We start from the raw sequence: 21,766 nt of genomic DNA, 5'->3' as shown, positions 1-21,766 counted from the left end.
AGCCTGGGCAACGTGGTGAAACCCCGTTTCTACAAAAAATACAGTCAGGTGTGGTGGTGCACACCTGTAATCCCAGCTACTTGGGAGGCTACGGCAGGAGAATCACTTGATTCCAGGAGACAGAGGTTGCCAAGGTAGTGCCACTGCACTCTAGCCTGCCAACAAAGCAAGACTTCCTCTCAAAAAAAAAAAAAGGTAATAAAGAGGAGCATTAATCCAATGAAATCATCAGTAGCCTTTCCAAGTATACCCAGAACTTGAGCGCTCCCGCCTCCTCTGGCCTCATTCCCCACCCCTTTCCCTCATCCATTCTGCCTAAGCCTCACCAGCTTCCTTGCTTTCCCTCAAATGTGATGAACACGCTTCTGCAGGGCCTTTGCACTGGCTGCTCCTTCTGCCAGGAATGTGGGTCCCCCTGGTATTTCCCTGACTGTCTCCCTGGGTAGCCTTGAGTTTCTGTTCAGACGTCTCCTCCTCAGAGAGGCATCCCCCGCCCGACCATCCTAAAACCACCGTCCCCTTCTTCCATCTCTTTTCCTTTCTTTGGTTTTATTTTTCTTCGTGGCACTTAATGATCATCTGGCATACTGTAATCACTTACTGTTTTTTATCTGCTCCTTCCACTAGAATGTCAGCTCCAGGAGAACGGGGACCTTGTTTTGTTCCTAGCTTCATCTCCAGCACCCAGAATGTGTCTGGTACTCAGTAGGTGCTCAAATCAACGTTTGTGGAGTGAACGAGGGATAGGCTCCTTTGGGTGAGAAATGTCAGCAACCCATGCCTAGTACCTGATCTAGAACAGTGGTTATTAAACTGCGGTCCTTAAAGTGTAATCCAGGATCTTTGGGGGGTCCCCAAAATCCTTTTGCGTTGGGAGGATCTGCAAGGTCAAAACTATTTTTTTTTTAAGACAGAGTCTTGCCCTGTTGCCCAGGCTGGAGTGCAATGAGGAGGTCTCAGCTCACTGCAACCTCCATCTCCCAGGTTCAAACTCTAATCCTGCACCTGTAATCCTGGCTCAGCCTCCTGAGTAGCTGGGATTACAGGCACATGCCACCATGCCCAGCTAATTTTTGTATTTTTAGTAGAGACTGGGTTTCACCATGTTTGCCAGACTGGTCTCGAACTCCTGACCTCATGATCTACCCACCTCGGCCTCTCACAATGCTGGGATTACAGGCGTGAGCCACTGCACCTGGACGGTCAAAATTATTTTTATAAGTATTCAGAGACATTATTTGCTATTGTCATTCTTATTTTTTCATGAATATACAGTGGAGTTTTTCAAAGGCTGTAGAGCATGTGATGTTGCAACAGATCGAATGCAGAAGCAGATATGGTCTGGGCAAAGTGAGCGGCTCATGCCTATAATCCCAGCACTTTGGGAGGCTGAGATGGGAGGATTGCTTGAGTCCAGAAGTTCAAGCCAGTCTGGGCGACATAGCAGAACCTCATCTCTTTTATTAAACAAAGAAAGGAAAGGAAAAGAAAAGGAGGGGAGGGGAGGGGAGGAGAGGGAAGGAGAGAGGGAGGGAGGGGAGGAGGGAGGCGGAAAGGAAGGAGCAGATATGGGAATGCAGCTGTCTTTTATTAAGCCAGACATTAAAGAGATCTGCAAAATTATAAAATGATGCCATTCTTCTCAGTTTTTTTTGAAAAAATGTAACTAATTTAAATAAAATGTTTTTTATGTTAATGTGTAATGAATTTATTAATTTTTTTTTGGTTTGTCTTTTTTGGGATACGGAGTCTTACTCTGTTACCCAGGCTGGAGTGCAGTGGCATGATCTTGGCTCACTGCAACCTCCATCTCCTGGGTTCAAGCGATTCTTCTGCCTCAGCCTCTCCAATAGCTAGGCTTACAGGCGCATGCCACCACACCCAGCTAATTTTTGTGTTTTTAGTAGAGATAGGGTTTTGCCGTGTTGGCCAGAGTGTTCTTGAACCCCTGATCTCAAGTGATCTGCCTGCCTCGGCTTCTCAAAGTGCTGGGATTACAGGCCACTGTGCCCAGCCGAGTTTATTAATTTTAAAAAACGAATTAATAATAAATGTTTTCCTTGGGTGTGATGGCAAACGCTTATAATCCTAGCACTTTGGGAGGCTGAGGTGGGCAGATGCTTAAGGCCAGGAGCTAAAGATCAGCCTGGGCAACAAAGTAAGACCTTGTCTCTACAAAAAAAATACAAAAATTAGCCAGGTGTGGTGGTACATGCCTGTGGTCCCAGCTACTAAGGAGGCTGAAGTGGGAGCGTTGCTTGAGCCCAGGAGATCAAGGCTGTGGTGAGCCATAATCATGCCACTGTACTCCAGCCTGGGCAACAGAGCAAGACCCTGTCTCAAAAAGAAAAAAACAAAAACCCTCCTAAAAAACAAAACAAAACAAAAATGAATTAATAATATTTCTGCTGAGTGGTGGCTCACACCTGTAGTCCTAGCACTTTGGGAGGCTGAGGCAGGAGGATTGATTGAAGCTAGGAGTTCAAGATCAGCCAGAAAGCATAGTGAGAACCCCCTCTCTACAAAAAGTAAAAATATTGGCTAGGCACAGTGGTTCATGCCTGTAATTCCAGCACTTTGGGAGGCTGAGGTAGGTGGATGGCTTGAGCCCAGGGGTTCAAGATCGTCCTGGGCAACATGGTGAAACCCCATCTCTACAAAAAATGCAAAAATTAGTTGGGTGTGGTGGCACGTACCTATAGTCCCGGCTGTCTTGGGAGGCTGAGGCCTGAGAATCACTTTAACCCTGGAGGCAGAGGTTGCAGTGAGTGGATATCAGCCACTGCACTCCATTCTGGGTGACAGAGCAAGACCCTATGTCAAAAAAAAAAAAAAAAAAAAATTAGCCAGGCATGGTGGTGTGAGCCTGTAGTCCTAGGTACTTGGGAAGCTGAGGTGGGAGGATTGTTTGAGTCCAGGAGTTTGAGACAAGCCTGGGCAAGTAAGATCCCATCTCTACAAAAAATAAAAAATTAGCTGGATATGGTGGCATGCGCCTGTGGTCCCAGCTACTCGGAAGGCTGAGGTGGGAGAATCCCTTGAACCTGGAAGGCAGAGGTTGACCATGCTATTCCAGCCTGGGCAACATAGCAAGACTTTTGTCTCAAAAAAATAAAATTAAATTAAAATAAAAAAGATGAAGATTTGAAGGAGGCTGAGAGACGTGGACCCAGGGAAGAGTTGATGTGTGCAATGGAGTCCAGCAACATGATGGCCTGTGCATTGAGGAATATGGTCTCTGCAGCAATCTCTGAGTTCAGAGATGACCAAAAATGCTCTAGGAACAGTCATATTTATTTTATTTATTTATTTTTTTGAGACGGAGTTTCGCTCTTGTTACCCAGGCTGGAGTGCAATGGCACGATCTCGGCTCATCGCAACCTCTGCCTCCTGGGTTCAAGCAATTTTCCTGCCTCAGCCTCCTAAGTAGCTGGGATTACAGGCACGCGCCACTGTGCCCAGGTAATTTTTTTGTATTTTTAGTACAGACGGGGTTTCACCGTGTTGACCAGGATGGTCTCGATCTCTTGACCTCGTGATCCACCCGCCTCGGCCTCCCAAAGTGCTGGGATTACAGGCGTGAACCACCGCGCCCGGCCAACAGTCATGTTTATTATTGACTATTTGTTGTTTTATTTGATTTCTATTCTTTGACTGTCCTAAATTGTTTATTAGGTATGAGTTTTATAAACTTTACTTATTCTAGCGGTAACGGTGAAGCTGGAGAGTATTGCGCCTTCTCCAAGTTGCAGGGTGAGAACCATCAATTGTGTGGTGGAATTCATGGCCCTTTCCAAGGCCACGGCTCTTTCAGCCTGCCGGTGTCAGCCCACGTGGCTCCCTGTGCTTGTGGACTGGTTTGGTGATACACTGCATGTCAGGATTTTTTCTGATAGCTTTATGGAATCGATCAATGAGGATAGCATTGAAAAAATTTTATGTGGAATCTTCACCAACCCAGTAAGAATTCAGGACTCTTGGCCGGGCACGGTGGCTCATGCCTGTAATCCTAGCACTTTGGGAAGCCGAGGCGGGTGAATTGCAAGGTCAGGAGTTTGAGACCAGCCTGGCCAATATGGTGAAACCCCGTTTCTACTAAAAATACAAAAAATTAGCCAGGTGTGCTGGCGGGTGCCTGTAGTCCCAGCTACTCAGGAGGCTGAGGCAGGAGAATTGCTTGAACTGGGGAGGTGGAGGTTGAAATGAGATCACGCCACTGCACTCCGGCCTGGGGACAGAGCAAGATTCCATCTCAAAAAAAAAAGCCCCACAGTGGCATTCAGCTCAGCTCACTTCTCTGCAATGGACTGAAGGCTCCGAGCAAGCTTTACATATATATATATATATATATATAAAGCATACATATATATATATTTCTCCCCCCCAGGACACATGTTCAAAGAGTAAGTTGTATGTAATAATAAAAGAACACAGCATCCAGATCCTTGAAAGAAAAAAATGAAAACCATAACACTGGTGAAAATTAGCTTCAGTTTCTAAAATTGAAAGTCAAGCAGGGAAAGTAATATTTTTTTCCTATTTAAGTATGAAGGTCACAAAATCAACAACCCACAAAAGAGAGGCTGATGTATAGCCAATTAGCTCACAAGAGACCAATGGATAAACTGTTGAAGGGCCTGGCAGTCACATCCTTCGAGTGACTACAGACCAAGGAGAGGACCACAGGAGGCCAGGTAATGACCAGAGTTATGACTGATGGGTCTTGAGTCAGAGTGAGAGAGCTAGCTAGTTTTATGTTTTCTTTCTTTTCTGCTTGCTTGCTTTCTATTTCTTTGTTTGTTTGTTTGTTTGTTTCTTTCTTTTGACATGGCGTCTCACTCTGTCGCCCAGGCTAGAGTGCAGTGGCACAATCTCCGCTCACTGCAACCTCTGCCTCCCAGGTTCAAGTGATTTTCCTGCTTCAGCCTCCCAAGTAGCTGGGATACAGGCACCCACCACCACGCCCAGCTACTTTTTGTATTTTTAGTAGAGACGGGGTTTCACCATGTTGGCCAGAGTGGTCTCTAACTCCTGATCTCAGGTGATCCACCTGCCTCAGCCTCCCAAAGTGCTGGGATTACAGGCGTGAGCCACTGCACCCAGCCTAGTTTTATGTTTTCTAAATACCATTTCTGCTCACGTTAGCTAGAAGCAGCTTCTTGACACTTATAACCAAGAACTCTGATTGATCAAAGAATCTTCAGCACCTGGTGGGTATTTACTGCCTTGGGAATAGCTGAAATCTTCCAGGCATAGGAGTTAAAGAATGGCTTGGGTGAACAGAGGGATCACAGTTTTTTGTTGTTTCTGTTGGGAGATGCTTGAAGGATAAATAAAAGAAACAAGAAGTTGACAGCATGAGGAAAAAGAATAATTGATAGCTCAAAACCCCTGAGGAGATGAGAAAGAATGAGAATCAGAGCGCAGTTATGGGGCTGGCCTTAGCCTGTGAGGAGGGAGGGGAGACATGTCTTCCTCTGAGACAGGTCGAATGGAGGAAGGGGAGACATGTCTTGCTCCGAGACAGGTCGATGGAGGAAGGGATACAGGAGCACGTTAGTAAATGCACCCCCCTGCAGAGAGTGAGCAGAATGGGCAGTACTGGGGAAGAATTATCCCCAGCGGGCTTTTTGCAGGTTCCACGTGGAAGGACAATAGCTGTGGGAAGTAGAAAAGTTCCTTTTTAAAGTTTCCTTTCTTGTTAAAGAAAAAGTGTGCTAATAACTCTGTTAAGCCCTATCCTATGTAGCTGTTAGACATGCCATGCTTACAGGCACGTAGTACATTCTATGTCCTTGTACTTTAACCAAGATATCTGTGCTGGACGTGCTCACAGGCATGTCCCAGCTCTCCATGGCTCTTACCTGTTTAGAAAAGTTTTAAGTTACTAGCCCATCGGGTTTTAGTTTAGATTGTGAGTTCTGGCTCCAGCCAATGGAGATCAGACACAGCAGTAAGGATGACCCCAAATGCGTAAGGGATAAATTTGTGTGTTTTTCTTTGTTCGTTGTACTCTTGTGGCATGATGGCTAGCGAGGGTGCCCTTCCTGCCATCCAGGAAGTAAAAATTTCCTTGCTGAAAAATCCTTTGTCTCAGTGCTAATTTTTCTTTGTGGCATCAAGCATCTGTTTCCAATAATAGGTGATAGGAGTTTATTTATTTATTTCTTTTTTCTTTTTTCATTGCTCCCCCACAATGTAGATAGAAGTTTATTAAGAGGATGCATAGGCTATAATGTGGGATACAATAGTGAATCATTATTCATTTATTTTGTTTGTCTGTTTGTTTTAAAGCCCTGAGCTTAATTCTCTTTTTTTTTTCTAGGCCAGCAACTCGAATTCAAACGTACTCCAAGAGCCCTGAGCTTAATTCTCTATGTTCATTCATTCAAAATATTGTCTCCATCACATGACAGGCACTGTTGTGGGTGCTGGGTTTATGGCAGTGAACAACACAAAAGTGGTTCCTGTTCAAGGAGGTCACGTTTTAGTGAGCTGAAAACAAGCCAGTGTGTGTGCACATCACCGCCCCGAGGCCCTGAGGCCCTGAGTCACGGGGGGAGCTGAGCTCTCCACTGCCTCTGCAGCCAGCACATGAAATGCAGCTCAAGGCCACCTGAAAGCACTCACTTGGTAGCAGGCTGCTCTCTAGTGTGGCAGACACACTGGTGCCCACTCAGCTCCTTTTCTTTCTTACTAATACAACGCTGATTTTACTGACAGAGGCAGTGTGCCCAGCTAAAAGGCATTTTCCAGCCTTCCATGCCAAACAGCAGTGACCGTGTGACAGTTTACGCCCATGAGAGATAAACAGAAATGGTTGGATAGGGCTTTTTGGAAAGCTAATTAAATGGGGACGCAGACTCAGCCGGCATGTCCATTGTCCCTCTGCCCTTCCTTTTTCCAGCTTCTTGCAATGCAGCCATGATGGCTGGAGTTGAGAAGCTCTTTCAGAACTCTGAGGGCAGCTGGGCACAGTGGCTCACATCTGTAATCCCAGTGCTTTAGGGGGCTGAGGCAAGCAGATTGCTTGAGCTCAGGAGTTTGAGACCATCCTGGGCAAAATGGCGAAACCCTGTCTCTACAAAAATTACAAAAATTAGCCGAGCTTGGTGGCACATGCATGTAATCCCAGCCACTTGGGGGGTTGAGGTGGGAGAATCACTTGAGCCTGGGCGGTAGAGGTTGCAGTGAGCCGAGATCACACACTCCAGCCTGGATGACAGAGTGAGACTCTGTCAACTCCCCACCCTCAAAAAGAAAACCTCTCAGGGAAAGGCCAACAGAATTTCAGAGACCTCTACCTTGTATCTTAAAGTCACCGAGCCAAGTCACCTATTTGGATTTCTCATTATGTGAGAACAAGAAGAGCTATCTTGTTTAAGGCATTGCTATTTAATATTTGCATTTTCTGTTATACGCAGCCAAGCTTAAGCCACACTTGATATGCAAAGAATCAGCTGTGTTTGTTACCTGTGGCAGCCATGAGAATGGCTTTTCAAATCTCTGACTGCAGAAAGTATAATTAACCAAGGACTCCAGCTGCTGGCTCTGAAATGCATCACTGCATTTATGCCAAGGCCAGATTTTCCACGGACTGCTCCCAGCTAACGACTGAGCATGAATGAGATACTAAGGCAGGCTCATTCTTGGGACAGGGGTGAAAGATGGATGACTCTAAGTGAAGAATGCGCCAGTGGTCTTGCTGAGCACTTTTCTTAGAGCTGCCTTGCAGTTTAAGAGGAGGTGTCCACCCAACTTCTTTCCTTTCCTCTCTTCCGCACTCAAGAGTCAGACTTCTGTCATGCTCTCATGTCTCTCCCAACCTCTCTTCACTCCCTCCTCATTTTTTCTCTCTTTTTAAAATAGAGATGGGCACTTTGGGAGGCCGAATTACTTGAAGCCCAGAGTTCAAGACCAGCCTGGCCAACATAGTGAAACCCCATTCTACTAAAGATAGAAAAATTAGCCAGGCATGGTGGGGCTCACCTGTAATCCTAGCTACTGTGGAGGCTGAGGAATGAGAATCACTTGAACCCAAAAGTCGGAGTTTGCAGTGAGCTGAGATCACACCACTGCATTCCAGCCTGGAAGACAGAGTGAGACTCTAGTTCTAAATAAATAGATTAATTAATTAATTTTAAAAATGGAGATTGGATCTGGCTATGTTGCCCAGGCTAATATGGAACTTCTGCCTCAAGCAATCCTGCCTCAGCCTCTCAGTGTTGTGAATACAGCTGTGAGCCATCATGCCCAGCCCTTCCTCATTTTCTCTAACAGATGGTTCCCCTAATAAATATCTTGCATATTTCATTTTATCTTGGGATCCCACCTGCTCTGAGGACCTGGACTAACATATCCCCAAATCTGTTTATGCCTGTTGCATGTTTTTGTAATTACATAATTTAACAAAGCCATAACTAAACCATAGAAATATGAATACAGAAGGAAATTGAGTTGTTATTTCTATGAAAACCAAGTTGACTACTTTAGAAAGTTTTGAAAAGGGTGGTTGTGCTGGGAGCAGTGAGTGGCTCACGTCTGTAATCCCAGCACTTTGGGTGGCTGAGGCGGGGGGACCACAAGGTCAGGAGTTTGAGACCAGCCTGGTCAACATAGTGAAACCCCGTCTCTACTAAAAATACAAAAATTAGCCAGGCATGGTGGCACATGCCTGTAGTCCCAACTACTCGGGAGGCTGAGGCAGGAGAATCGCTTGAACCTGGGAGATGGGTGCTGTGGTGAGCCAAGATTGCACCACTGCACTCCAGCCTGGGCAACAGAATGAGACTCTGTCTTATTAAAAAAAAAAAAAAAGGAAAGGGTAGTTGCTTAAAAGAAAAAAAAAAAGCTGTTTACAAAAAGACAAATAAGGTCAGGCCTTATTGTGGCTCATGCCTGTAATCCTAAGACTTTGGGAGACCAAGGAGGGCAGATCGCTTAAATTCAGGAGTTCAAGACCAGCTTGGGCAACATGGCAAAACCCTGTCTCCACAAAAAATACAAAAATTAGCCAGGCGTGGTGGAGCGAGCATGTAGTCCCAGCTTCTTGGGAGGCTGGGGTGAGAGGCTCGTTTAAGCCAGCAGATTCCAGTTGCAGCGAGCCGTGACTGTGCTACTGCACTCCAGCCTGGGCAACAACAGCGAGACCCTGTCTCAAAAATAAAATAAAAACAGGCCAGGCACGGGAGCACACACCTGTAATCCCAGCACTTTGGGAGGCTGAGGCAGGCACATCACCTGAGGTCAGGAATTTGAGACCAGCCTGGCCAAACTGGTGAAACCCCATCTCTACTAAAAATACAAAAATTAGCTGGGCTTGGTGGCGTGCACCTGTAATCTCAGCTACTTGAGAGGCTAAGGCAGGAGAATCACTTGAACCCAGGAGGCGGAGGTTGCAGTGAGCCAAGATTGCATTATTGCACTAGGGACAGAGTCAGACTCCATCTCAAAAAAATAAAAATAAAATAAAATAAATAAAGATGGTAATATATATGTATGTATAGAAACATATATATAGAAATATATATATATAATTTTAACCACGATTAAAATACTGGGCTGGGTACCATGGCTCGTGCATGTAATCCCAGCACTTTGGGAGGCTGAGGCAGCAGTATCACTTGAGGACTTCGGGACCTATCTGGGCAACGTAGCAAAACTCCGTCTTTCCAAAAACAAATAAAAAACTAGCTGGGTATGGTAGTGCATTCTTGTAGTCCCAGCTACTTAGGAGGCTGAGGTGGGAGGATCACTTGGGCCCAGGAGGTTGAGGCTGCAATGAACTGTAATCACACCACTGCACTACAGCCTGGGCAACAGAGACCCCATCTCAAAATAAATAAATTAATAAAGAAAATTAAAAACTGAATGTCAGTATGTATTGTAAAAAACAATTAAAAATTAAAACATAGTTAAATCCTTCTTCTGTGATAAAATTAAAATAAAGAAAAAAGAAAAAAATTAAAACATGGCTGGGTGAGGTGGTTCATGCCTGTAATCCCAGCACTTTGGGAGGCCGAGGTGGGAGAATCACTTGAGGTCAGGCGTTCGAGACCAGCCTGGCCAACATGGTGAAACCCCATCTCTACTAAAAATACAAAAATTAGCCTGGTGTGGTGTCAGGTGCTTGTAATCCCAGTTACTTGGGGGACTGAGGCTTGAGAGCCTCTTGAGCCTGGGAGGTGGAGGTTGCAGTGAGCCAAGATGGTGCCACTGCAGTCCAGCCTGGGTGACAGAGCAAGACTCTGTCTCAAATAACAAAAAGAAAAACAAAAATTAGCTGGGTGTAGTGACAGATGCCTGTAATCCCAGCTACTCGGGAGGCTGAGGCAGGAGAATTGCTCGACCCCAAGAGGTGGAGGTTGCGGTGAGCCTAGATCGCACCACTGCACTCCAGCCTGGGTGACAGAGCGAGACTCCATCTCAAAAAAAAAAAAAAGAAAAAGAAAATTAAAACATAAAAACTTACAAAATAACTATTTGGTTTGGAGAGACTGCTGGAAAAGTTTGGGGAAATGTTATAGAGTCTGCACTCAGACTGGATTTTCAGTGTAGATCCAGTAGATGGAAAAGGAAGGGAGGGAGGAGGGATGATCCAGGTATCTGGAGGAAGCTGATGAAGAGATCATGTGAGGGCTGGGAAATGGTGTTCTTCAAGCTCATTCTCAATCTTGCTTTGCAAGATTCCTGAAGCTCTTAGGCACTTTATAGAATGTGGAAATCTAGAAGTTTGTGTGCGTATTGTTTTTTGTTGTTTTTTTTTTTAAGATGGGGTTTCACCATGATGGCCAGGCTGGTCTTGAACTCCTGGCCTCAGGTGATTCACCCACCTCGGCCTCCCAAAGTGCTAGGATTATAGGCATGAGCCACAGCGCCCGGCCCCACATATCATTTTTAATGATCCTTTTAAACTTACTGTTTTTTTGTTTAATTGACCAACTTCTGGTCTCAATTGCGTCAGGTAAGAAAGCTCCTACTGAAATAATAGTAAATGTGAATTGCTTTATTGTGCACCTACTATATACCTGGGTGAAAGGCTCGAATGTCAATCCAGTAGAAGAAAGGCAGGGAGGAGGGACCTTCCAGGGATCAGGAGAAAGCCAGTAACAAACAGAGGCTAAGAGAGGGGTCAGGTAGCGGTGTTCTTCAAGGCGGAAGGACACGCATGGGGGTATTGAGAACACTGAAAGAAGAGGACGCTGTAGTCCAGAAGCAAGAGAGGAAGGTGTGACTCAGGAAGGGTGAAACAGTTTTTGGTGACGACAAAACCTCTGATGAGGCCGGGGAGCAGGCGGGTGACTGAAGGAGAGACAAAGGTCCCCAGAGTTGAGGGGGAACCACAAACCCCAGGTGTTGGGTGAGTCATCCCATCAACTCAGACGTCTCCTAGATGACTGGCAGGAAGATTGGGCTTGGAGAGGAAATTGAGGGCAGGTGTCCAAGCAGCGGTGCGCTAGAAGCAGCTCATACTGGGCCAGGAGAACCAATTGTTAAATTTGCGATTTTGTGGGCTGGTTGTTATGCATTGCCATTATTAAAATGCAATTATAAAGGCCGGGTGCAGTGGCTTATGTCAGTAATCCTGGCACTTTGGGAGGCCAAGACAAGCACATCACTTGAGCCCACGAGTTCGAGACCAGCCTGGGCAACATGGTGAAACGCCACCTCTACAACAACGACAATAACAATAACAAAAAAACAAAATTAGCCGGATGTGGTGGTGGGCGCCTGAAATCCCAGCTACTCAGGAGGCTGAGGTGGGAGGATCGATTCAGCCTGGGAGGTGGAGGTTACAGTGAACTGAGATCACGTCACTGCCCTCCAGCTTGGGTGACAAAGTGAGACAGACCCTGTCTCAAAAAAAAAAGTGATTTTTTTTTTTTTTTTTTTTTTGAGGAAGACACAGTCGCAGTTTTTGTGGGTTGTGGATCTGTATGCTTCTGTCGCTGACACACCACTGTTCACTCTCCAAGGAACCTGTCGGTCAGGAAGCCGGGCAGCAGCCATGGCTTTTAAGGATACTGGACAAACACCTGTGGAGCTGGAGGGGGCAATTCACCAAATTCAAATCACTCTAACGAGCCAAAAGATAAAATCCCTGGAGAAGGTGTGTGCTGACTTGATCAGAGGAGCAAAGGAAAATAATCTCAAACTGAAAGGACCAGTTTAAATGCTCACCAAGACTCTGAGAATCACTACAAGAAAAACTCCTTGTGGTGAAGGTTCTAAGACACGGGATGGTTTCCAGATGAGAATCCACAAGCAACTCACAGACTTGCACAGTCCTTCTGAGACTGTTAAGCAGATTACTTCCATCAGTATTGAGCCAGGAGTGTAAGCGGAAGTCACCATTGCAGATGCTTAAGTCAACAATTTTAATGAATTGATTACCAGTTGTTAAAGAAAAAGTAATTATATAAACTTGCAATTAAGTAAAGTATATTAAAACAAGGGTAATTAATATTCAAAACACATCACTTTCTAAGAACTTTCCTACATCTTACTGCTATTCATGCTCTTGGAGTTACTTCTGTTTCTTGCATCTGTATGGTATGCAATGGTGCATCTCTGCCCAGCTCTGCATTCAGTAGCATCATGTTATTAACTCAAAATCAGCCGTGGTGGACATATTTACACCAGAGAAATAAGCTGACACTACAGATACAGAGCTTGAGTTACTGCATTATTTTTTTTTGAGATGGATTCTCACTCTGTTGCCCAACCTTGAGTGCAGTGGCATGATCTCAGCTCACTGCATCCTCCACCTCCCGGGTTCAAGTGATTCTCCTGCCTCAACCTCCTGAGTAGCTGGGGTTACAGGTGTGCTTCGCCACACCCAGATAATTTTGTGTGTGTGTATTTTTAGTAGAGACGGGGTTGGTCTGGCTGGTCTCGAACTCCTGACCTTGTGATCCACCCACCTCAGCATCCCAAAAGTGCTGGGATTATAGGTGTGAGCCACCACGCCTGGCCCACTGAGTTATTGTTTTGTGAATTACCTATATTCATTCATCAACTGCAATCATAGATATGAGTTCAGCAAAACCCAGTGACAGCATTCTGTGAGAATCAATTGGTTATATGGAATTTACAATAAAGGAAGTTGTGTAAGTTCTGTGTTAACCATCCTATCAGTAAAATTTATAGTAAATGTATTTGCACATATTTTAATATGTATACATAGACACACACACACACACACACATTTTTCCCTAAAGAGCTGGTTGTTAAACATTTATGACACATCACTCAGCCAAGGACTCCTTTCCCTGATACTGGCATTGGGGTGATGGTGAGCAGTACCATCATGGTGAGCCTGACCCTCCCTCCTGCCCCCGAGCTCACAGTCTCATGTGGAGTCAGGAACTGAGGTAAAAATACAGCACTGGGTGGCAGGGAGGAAGGGAACTGAGACCAAGCAGAGGTAGGGAGGTGTTCAAAGCATGTGAGATTTATGTGGGCACTCAAAGAATGAGTAGGAATCAGCCAGCCAAAGGAAAAACATGAGCAAAACCCCAGCTGTTGTCAGAAACAATGGGAGGCAGGCCAGGTGCAGTGGCTCAAGCCTGTAATCCCGGCACTTGGGGAACTAAGGCACGTGGATCACCTGAAGTCAGGAGTTCAAGACAAGCCTGGCCAACATGGCAAAACCCTGTCTCTACTGTTAATACAAAAATTAGCTAGGTGTGGCAGCGCACGCCTGTCATCCCGGCTACTTGGGAGGCTGCAGTGAGCCAAGATCGCATCACTGCACTTCAGTCTGGACAACAGAGAGAGACTCCGCCTTAACAACGACAACAACGAAAAAGAAACAGGTCATGATGTGCCTGAGGGCAGTGGTCATGGGGTGCTTCTCCTGCCTCCTGGAGCATCTGGAGAGTGGAGAAAGAGCAGCCTGTACTGGAAAGGGTTTTCTGGACCCTAGACCTTGGAAGAGTAAACATATCTGGACAAAGGGACAAAGATGGGAGTCAGGTGATGGGAAGAGAGGGTGTTCTGGGCAGAAGGAACCACATGAGCAAAAGCAAGGAGGTAAAAGAGAATCCAAATACATAGATCTGCAGGCAGTTCTGGGTGGCTGGAGTGCTTGTCGGGGAAGGTGTGGGTAAAATGCTGGAGAAGTGGCCATGGCTCAGACCAGGAGGGCTGAGAGCCAAGCCAGGGAGAGGGTGTGTGTCCTCAGGAGCTGTGGGGAGCCTTAGGAGGGGCTTGAGTTGGGGTGTGACATGGTTAAGGTCCCTTCAGCTGCTTGGAGAATGATTGGGTGGGTGTCAGGTAGGGAAAGACTGGAGGATGCGATTCTTTTGGGAAGATACTGTAGTCACATAGGTGAGAGATGATGGAATAGGGTTGTGGATATGGAGAGGGGAAAAAAGGATTGACTCCAAGAAATAGGGACGCAGAATTGAAAGGACTTAACTTCCAGGAGGCTGGCATGGGTAATTAAGGGCTGATGTAGCTGTTTTCGAAGAGCACTGATGAGTTATTCTGCAGAATGTCCCTCCACTGGAGTTTGATGTTTTCTCATGAGTAGTAGTAGAATACATCTCATCATGTTTTCTCCCTCTCATGTGGGAGGCTGAGGCGGGCAGATCACTGAGGTCAGGAGTTCAAGACCAGCCCGGCCAACAGAGTGAAACTCCGTCTCTACTAAAAATACAAAAATTAGCCAGGCATGGTGGGGGGCGCCTGTAATCTCAGCTACTCAGGAGGCTAAGGCAGGAGAATCACTTGAACCTGGGAGGCAGAGGTTGTGGTGAGCCGAGATTGTGCCACTGCATTCCAGCCTGGGCAACAGAGTAAGACTCTGTCTGACAAAAAAAAAGATTGAGATTACACATTTTATGCACAAATATTACAGAGATCAGTGAATTCTATCAGGAGGTGCATGATATACCCATGTCTTATTACTATGATAGGGCCATCTTTGGGGAAAGGGTCACAGGAGGAGGTATAGATATAGGAAAAAGATCTAGGTTTCTGATTTGGGATGGGCTGGAGTGCAGAAGAGAATCTAGACCAGACACAGGGCTTTGGGAACACCCAGCACTGGGGAGGTAGCTGAGGACTTGAGAAGGGGCAACGTTGCCAGGGCAGAGGGTGTCAAAAGGAAGAGAAATGGCGGAAGTAGAAGCAAGACTGGCTTTGCACTGTATCCAAGTGCTTAGAGGGGTGAGAACTGGAATATTTGGTATCCAGGGGCTTGGCCATTTCCTGGGGTTAGTGCTCACCACGGCCAGGCCGAGGCTGGGACTTGTGGAGGGGGTTTTTCTTTCTGAGCAGTTACTTGGAGCAGATTTGGATGGGCACTCCTGGTCGCACTGTTCCTGTGTTTTTTTGTTGCTGTTGTTTTGTGTTTTTTTGAGATAGAGTCTTACTCTGTTGCCCAGGCTTGAGTTCAGTGGCACAATCATGGTTCACTGCAGCCTTGACCTCCCTGGCTCAAGTGATCCTCCCCCTTCAGCCTCTTGAGTAGCTGGGACTAGAGGTGTGCACCACCATGTCCAGCTAATTTTTGTACTTTTAGTAGAGGTGGGTTTTTGCCATGTTGCCCAGTCTGATCTCAAACTCTTGGGCTCAAGTGATCCACACGCCTAGGCCTCCCAAAGTCCTGAGATTACAGGTGTGAGCCACTGCGCCCAGCCCACTACTCCTGTTTTAACTCAACCAGTAAGAAGTGGGCAGTGTTCTGGATTCCATGTTAAGATCTCCTGGCTAAGCTGCAAGAGGTGGCAATGAAATTGGCTTGTGTGCAGGCCAGCGGGCTGCCTAGCGCCCAGCACTTCCAGCTGTGGACAGAGCCACCTAGCTGGTGGAGAACTAGCTCTGCGGGCATGGGCGCCCCCAAGTGGTCTATTGGAGGTCCTGCTGTTGGAAGCGAAGCAGAAGCAGTGAAGGGTGGCCATTTGTAAATCTTTGGAGAAATTTCTATTCAGATACTTTGTGCATTTTTAAGTGGATTATTTGACTTTTTATTATTGAGTTGTAAGAATTCTTCATATATTCTAAATGCAAGTCTCTTTTTAGATATATTGCAAGAGGTAGAAGGTGGGGTCCTTATTCTCTAGACTCAGGCTGCCCCAGGGACCCCTCTCTCTATATATGTACATATATTTTTTGAGACAGGGTCTCACCCTGTCACCCAGGCTGGAGTGCAGTGGTGTCATCACGGTTCACTGCATCCTCGACCGCCAGGACTCAAGTGATCCTCCCACCTCAGACCCCTAGTAGCTGAGACTACTGAGTAGCATGCGCCACCACGCCAGACAGACTTTTTTTTTCCTTTGGTAGAGATGGGGTTTCGCCATGTTGCCCAGGCTGGTCTGAAACCCTTGGGCTCAAGTGATCCTCTTGCCTCGACCTCCCAAAGTGCTGGGGTCTCAGGCGTGAGCCACATTGCTGGCCTCCTCCTGACTTTTAAAAATGACAATACTGAGTTCTAGTTTACATACAATAAATTGTACCTATCTTAAGTTTTCAGTTTGATGAGTTCTGTTTTTTTTTTTCTTTTTTGAGACACAGTCTTGCTCTGTCGCCCAGGCTGAAGTGCAATGGCACGATCTTGGCTGACCACAAACTCTGCCTCCTGGGTTCAAGAGATTCTTTTGCCTCAGCCTCCCAAGTAGCTGGAATTACAGCGGCCCACCACCACACTCAACTGATTTTTGTATTTTTAGTAGAGATAGGGTTTTATCATGTTGGTCAGGCTGATCTTGAACTCCTGACCTCAGGTGATCCACCTGCCTCGGCTCCCAGGAGTGAGCTACTGTGCCCAGCTAAGTTCTGATAATTTTATACAATTGTGACTATCACCCCAAACAGACCTAGATTTTTTTTTTTTTTTTTGAGATGGAATCTTGCTCTGTCACCCAGGCTGGAGTGCAGTGGCACGATCTCAGCTCACTGCAACTTCTGCCTCCCAGGCTCAAGTGGTCCTCCTATCTCAGCCTCCTGAGTAGCTGGGAGTTCAGGTGCCTGTCACCACACCTGGCTAATTTTTGTATTTTCAGTAGAGATGGGATTTTACCATGTTGGCCAGGATGGTCTCAAACTCCTAGCCTCAAGTAATCTGTCTGCCTCGACCTCCCAAAGTGTTGGGATTACAGGGGGTGAGCCACTATGCCCAGCCAAGATCTAGAATATTTCTATCACTCCCCTCCCCACACATTTTATTTTCCCCCTTTCCAGTCAATCTACACACCTCTCCAACCGGCAACCACTATTCTGACTCCTATCCTATTGATTTTCCTGCTTTTGAACTTTATATAAGTGGAATCATATAGTTTGTATTTTTTGGTCTCTCTTATTTTGCTCAACATAATGTTTTTGAGATTCATCCATGTGTTGTATCAGCGGTTCATTCATTGTAATTGTTGAGTCATATTCCACTGTATGAATATGCAATGATTTGTCTATCCATTCCCTTGATGGTTGTTTCGTTTTTAGCTACTATGAATAAAATCACAACAAATATTCTTGGCTGTTTTGTGAATGTGTTTTCATTTCTCTTGAGTATATACCTGGGAGTAGAATTTCGGGGTCAAATGGTTACTCATTTAAAAATGTTTTACATTTTTAGGAACTGCCAAACTCTTTTCTCAAGTGGCTGCACTATCTTACTTTCTATCAGCAATGTATGAACTTTCTGATTTCCCTACATCCCTGCCAATACTTTGTATTATCTGTCTCTTACATTGTAGTCATCCTAGTAGATATAGAGTGATATCTTATTGTGGTTTTGATTTACATTTCCCTGATGACTAATAATATTGAACATGTTTTCATCTGCTTACTGGCCATTTGTAAATCCTCTTTGGAGAAATTTCTTTTCAGATCCGTTGTACATTTTTAAGTGGGTTGTCTTTTTAATATTGAGTGGTAAGAATTCTTCATATATTCTGGGTGCAAGTCTCTTTTCATATATGCGACTTGCAAGTATGTTCTTGCAATCTGTGGATTGTCTTGGGGAGCTTCCCGTCTGGGCGAGAAGGGACAGCGTGAGCGGTGTAAGGAGGAGAAGCACTGTACAATCTAGGGTGAGCTCTCTGAGCCTCAGGGTTGCTCACTGCTGGATGAGCTGATCTGACATTTCCACGGCTCTGCAGCAAGAATGTGTGTCCCTGTATGCTCAGTGCTGTGCAATCATGCATACAAGCTAAGTGTCAGGGAGGTGGCATCTCACAGGACCAGGAGCATGGGAGACTGGAGGAAGCAGGAGGTTCTTTCTCTCTTCCCTCTTTCCCTCCCTCCCTCCCTCCTTCCCTCCCTCCCTCCCTTCTTTCTCCCTCCCTCCCTCTCTTCCTTCCTTCTACATATTTTTTTTTGGACAGGATCTCACTCTGTCACCCAAGATGGAGTGCAGTGGCGGGTGAACATGGCTTACTGCAGCCTCAACATCTCAGGGTCAGTGTGGTCCTTCCACCTCAGCCTCTCTAGTAACCAAGACTACAGGAGCATGCCCTCATGCCCAGCTAATTAAAAAAACTCCTTTATAGAGACGAGGTCTCACTCCGTTGCTCAGGCTGGTCTCAAACTGCTGCACTCAGGCGATCCTCTTGCCTTGGCCTCCCAAAATGCTGGGATTACAGGTGTGAGCCACTGTGCCCAGCGGGAGGCTCTTTCTTAAGAAAGAAGACTCCATATTGCAAACTTGCACAGGACTAACAGCATGGATGATAACGTGATTAACAGGATTACCTTGGAGGTGATACAGTGTGGCTCAGGAGTCAGGCTGATGGGTTTATGTCCTGGCTGTAGTAGATGTCAGGACACAGTGCCCTTCCCATACCCCCTTAGCCATTCCTGATGACTTTTTACTGCAAGCCCCTGGGATTTTCTGCCTGAGGGTGCCCTCTGCTCAGAAGGCACACTGGCAGGCTGGAGGTATCAGGAACAGCTCTCAACTAATGAAGAAACCCTCAGTGTTGTCACTGCTTCAGTGGGATGAGTACATGGTCTTCTTCACTCTCCCAGAGATGCCCAATACAATCAAGCCCCATTTGTCCACAGCGGTAACCTGCTCAGGATTGCACCTTATGTTGCTTTTCTTCATTTCTTTGTTTCACTTCCTCTTCTCTCCTACTAGCCTTGGAATCATCTCTCAAATAAACCATTTGTATGAACATCCTTATCTCTGTGTCTGCTTCCAGGGAAATCCAGCCTAAAGATAGTGGTTCTTTTGTTTCTTAGATCTATCCACTCAATTTCCTTGGGCAGATCACTTTACCACTTGTAAATTTCACTTGTCTCATCTATATGTGGACAATAGCACTTATTTCTTAGAATGGTCATGCAGTTTAGCATCTCACTCAGACATTAAAAGTTCAGTAAATGTTCCTATTCTCATTTGTTTACTGGCATGTTCATCCAGAGACTCTTGGATGAACATGACTCATTCAGACATAGGTAGGCAGGGAAAGATAAGCAGCCTGGAGCTGGCCCTGTGGAACACTGATTGATTGGGTTCCTGCTTCCAGTTATTTGTCTCCTCTCCAATGAGATTAAATGTCTCCACCGTTTTTCATGCGACTTCCCTGGCATCCTGTATAGGTAGCATATTTCCCTGGCCCCCATAAATTAATTTTTGGCTTTCCCATGTGACTTGCTTTGAATAATGGCATATGAGCAGATGTGACATTCTCCACATCTGCAAAGAAGCTTGAAATGTGTTACTGCATGGTTTGGCACAGGCTCTCTCACTCCGGCCCTCCACCAACACAAAGACATGTCTCCAGTGCCTGCCACACAGTTTGAGCTAGAACCATTAAATACTTCTATTTATTTATTTATTTATTTATTTATTTGCGATGAAGTCTTGGTCTGTCACCTAGGCTGGAGTGCAGTGGCATGATCTTGGCTTACTGCAACCTCTGCCTCCTGGGTTCAAACAATTCTCATGTCTCAGCCTCCCAAGTAGCTGGAAATACAGGTGCACGCCACCATGCCTGGCTATTTCTGTATTTTTAATAGAGATGGAGTTTCACTATGTTGGCCAGGCTGGTCTCGAACTCCTGACCTCAAGTGATCCACCTGCCTCAGCCTCCTAAAGTGCTGGGATTACAGGCATGAGCTACCATGCCCGGCCTAAATACTTTATTTTTTATTTTTAAAAATGGTTTCATCCATCCATTTACAGATGGATTAAATAATTATTGTGTGCCAGGCAGTCCCATATGTTACATGTGTCTGCGTATGTTAATTCATTTCATCCTCACAGGAACGCATCATCCTTATTTTACATATGTGGAAAACTAAGGTTCAGTGAGGATTAGTACCTTGCTCAAATTCACATTGCAGGGAAGGGGCAAGATCTGCCTTCTAGGTTCATATTCTTGAATGCTGTATCCTGCTTCTCATAGCAGGTAACCAGCAAATGCCTATTAAGTAAACATTCCGTTTGTCATCTAATTGGCTCCTCTCCACAGCTCCGTAAATCAGCCTTGGCTTGTATTATAGCAGGGACAGAGAGCAGTGTTCATGTGGGTGAACCAGAGACAGGACTGACAGAGAACCCAGTTGTCCTGACCTGGAGCCCAGGACCCTTCCTTCCTGGTTGGCCTTGTGGCAGGATTATGCTTCCTGTTCAGCCCTTCCCAGGCACCAAGGCTCTCTCCCTCCATTTCCCCTCTGCCACACTAGTTCTTGTCTGCCTTTTTTCACTCCCACCCCCTTTTCTTGCCAGCTGTGGGAGTGAGGCCCCACTCCTGGCAGGCTGCAGCCAGACAATGGGCCCTTATTCTAGGCAAAGAATCTCTGCAGTGTCTCTCACCCACTGAGGCCCCCTTCCAGGCCTAGGATGGTGTGGGTGGGAGGTAGGAGTGGAGGGTATGGTGTGGGGGAAGGAGAAATTGGCCAGCAGCAAGAGGGTGGCCTTGGCTGTAGAGATCCCACAGGAGGTTTACTATGTAAACACCAATCACAATAAAAAGCCTGTCTTCACTCCCAACCCATCTCTCCAAGTGGGTCTCTCTCAACCCTCCAACGTTCTGGGTTTTTAAACATTTACCCTGGCCTCTACTCTCTGGGTGTTCATCTCTACATATGCACTCTTTTATTGTTTTTTCTGAGTCTCTTTTTCACAGCCTCTCTCTCTCTCTCTCCTCTCTCTCCCTGTTCCTTTGCGTAATTTGTCCCTATTTCCCGTCTCTTTCTTGCTTCACTATCCTCCATTACCCATCTTATCTTTCCATGTATTTTTTCTCTCCAGGCCTTGATCTCTCATCTCAGTCTCTCTCTCCGTGTGTCTCTGTCTCTGTGTTTGCGGCTCTTCCTTCTCGTAGTTCTACGTCTGTCTTTCCGTGTATATGTGTCCTTGTCTGTGTATCATCTCCAATCTTCCGTCCTCTGTTCTCTCTGTCCCCCTGCGTCTGCAGAGCTGAAGGGCCTTCCGCAGTCACCGTACTCCGCTCTCCTGCTCTTTCTCACTCCTTTCTGGCACGTCCCAGAGGCTCCTGGCATCGGCATGGGAGGTTATTCTCCCCAGTTTACAGATGTGGAAGCTGAGGCTCTGGCTGCTGGTGCCAGACTCCCATCTCTAGGTCTCTTCCTTCCGCCTACTCGCCATGCTGTTGTCCCTGAGGTGTCCGTCAACCACCTGACCCGGCAGGGGCCCGGGAACTAGCACCTCGGACAGCTCCTGCAAGGTGCTGGGGCGGCCGCGTCTTCCTTCTCGCGAGCGCAGGAGGAGCGGCCCTGGGAGTGAAGCGGGAGTCTCGCGAGAGTGGCTGCTGCAGGTTGTGGCGGCGTGGGCGCGCGCGGAGACGGC

The 21,766-nt window shown here is 46.3% G+C and overlaps 1 pseudogene; it reads left to right on the top strand.

Annotated features, from left to right (window-relative positions):
• The first annotated feature begins 12,007 nt into the window (after positions 1 to 12,007).
• LOC105720876 (small ribosomal subunit protein uS10-like) lies at positions 12,008 to 12,367 on the top strand (annotated as a pseudogene).
• Positions 12,368 to 21,766: the final 9,399 nt, after the last annotated feature.

This window comes from Aotus nancymaae, unplaced genomic scaffold, assembly GCF_030222135.1.
Source record: "Aotus nancymaae isolate 86718 unplaced genomic scaffold, 86718_ANA_hifiasm-v0.15.2.pri h1tg000003l, whole genome shotgun sequence".
NCBI lineage: Eukaryota > Metazoa > Chordata > Mammalia > Primates > Aotidae > Aotus > Aotus nancymaae.
The sequence above is the reverse complement of the archived record's forward strand: the minus strand, read 5'-3'. Positions and strand labels throughout refer to the sequence as shown.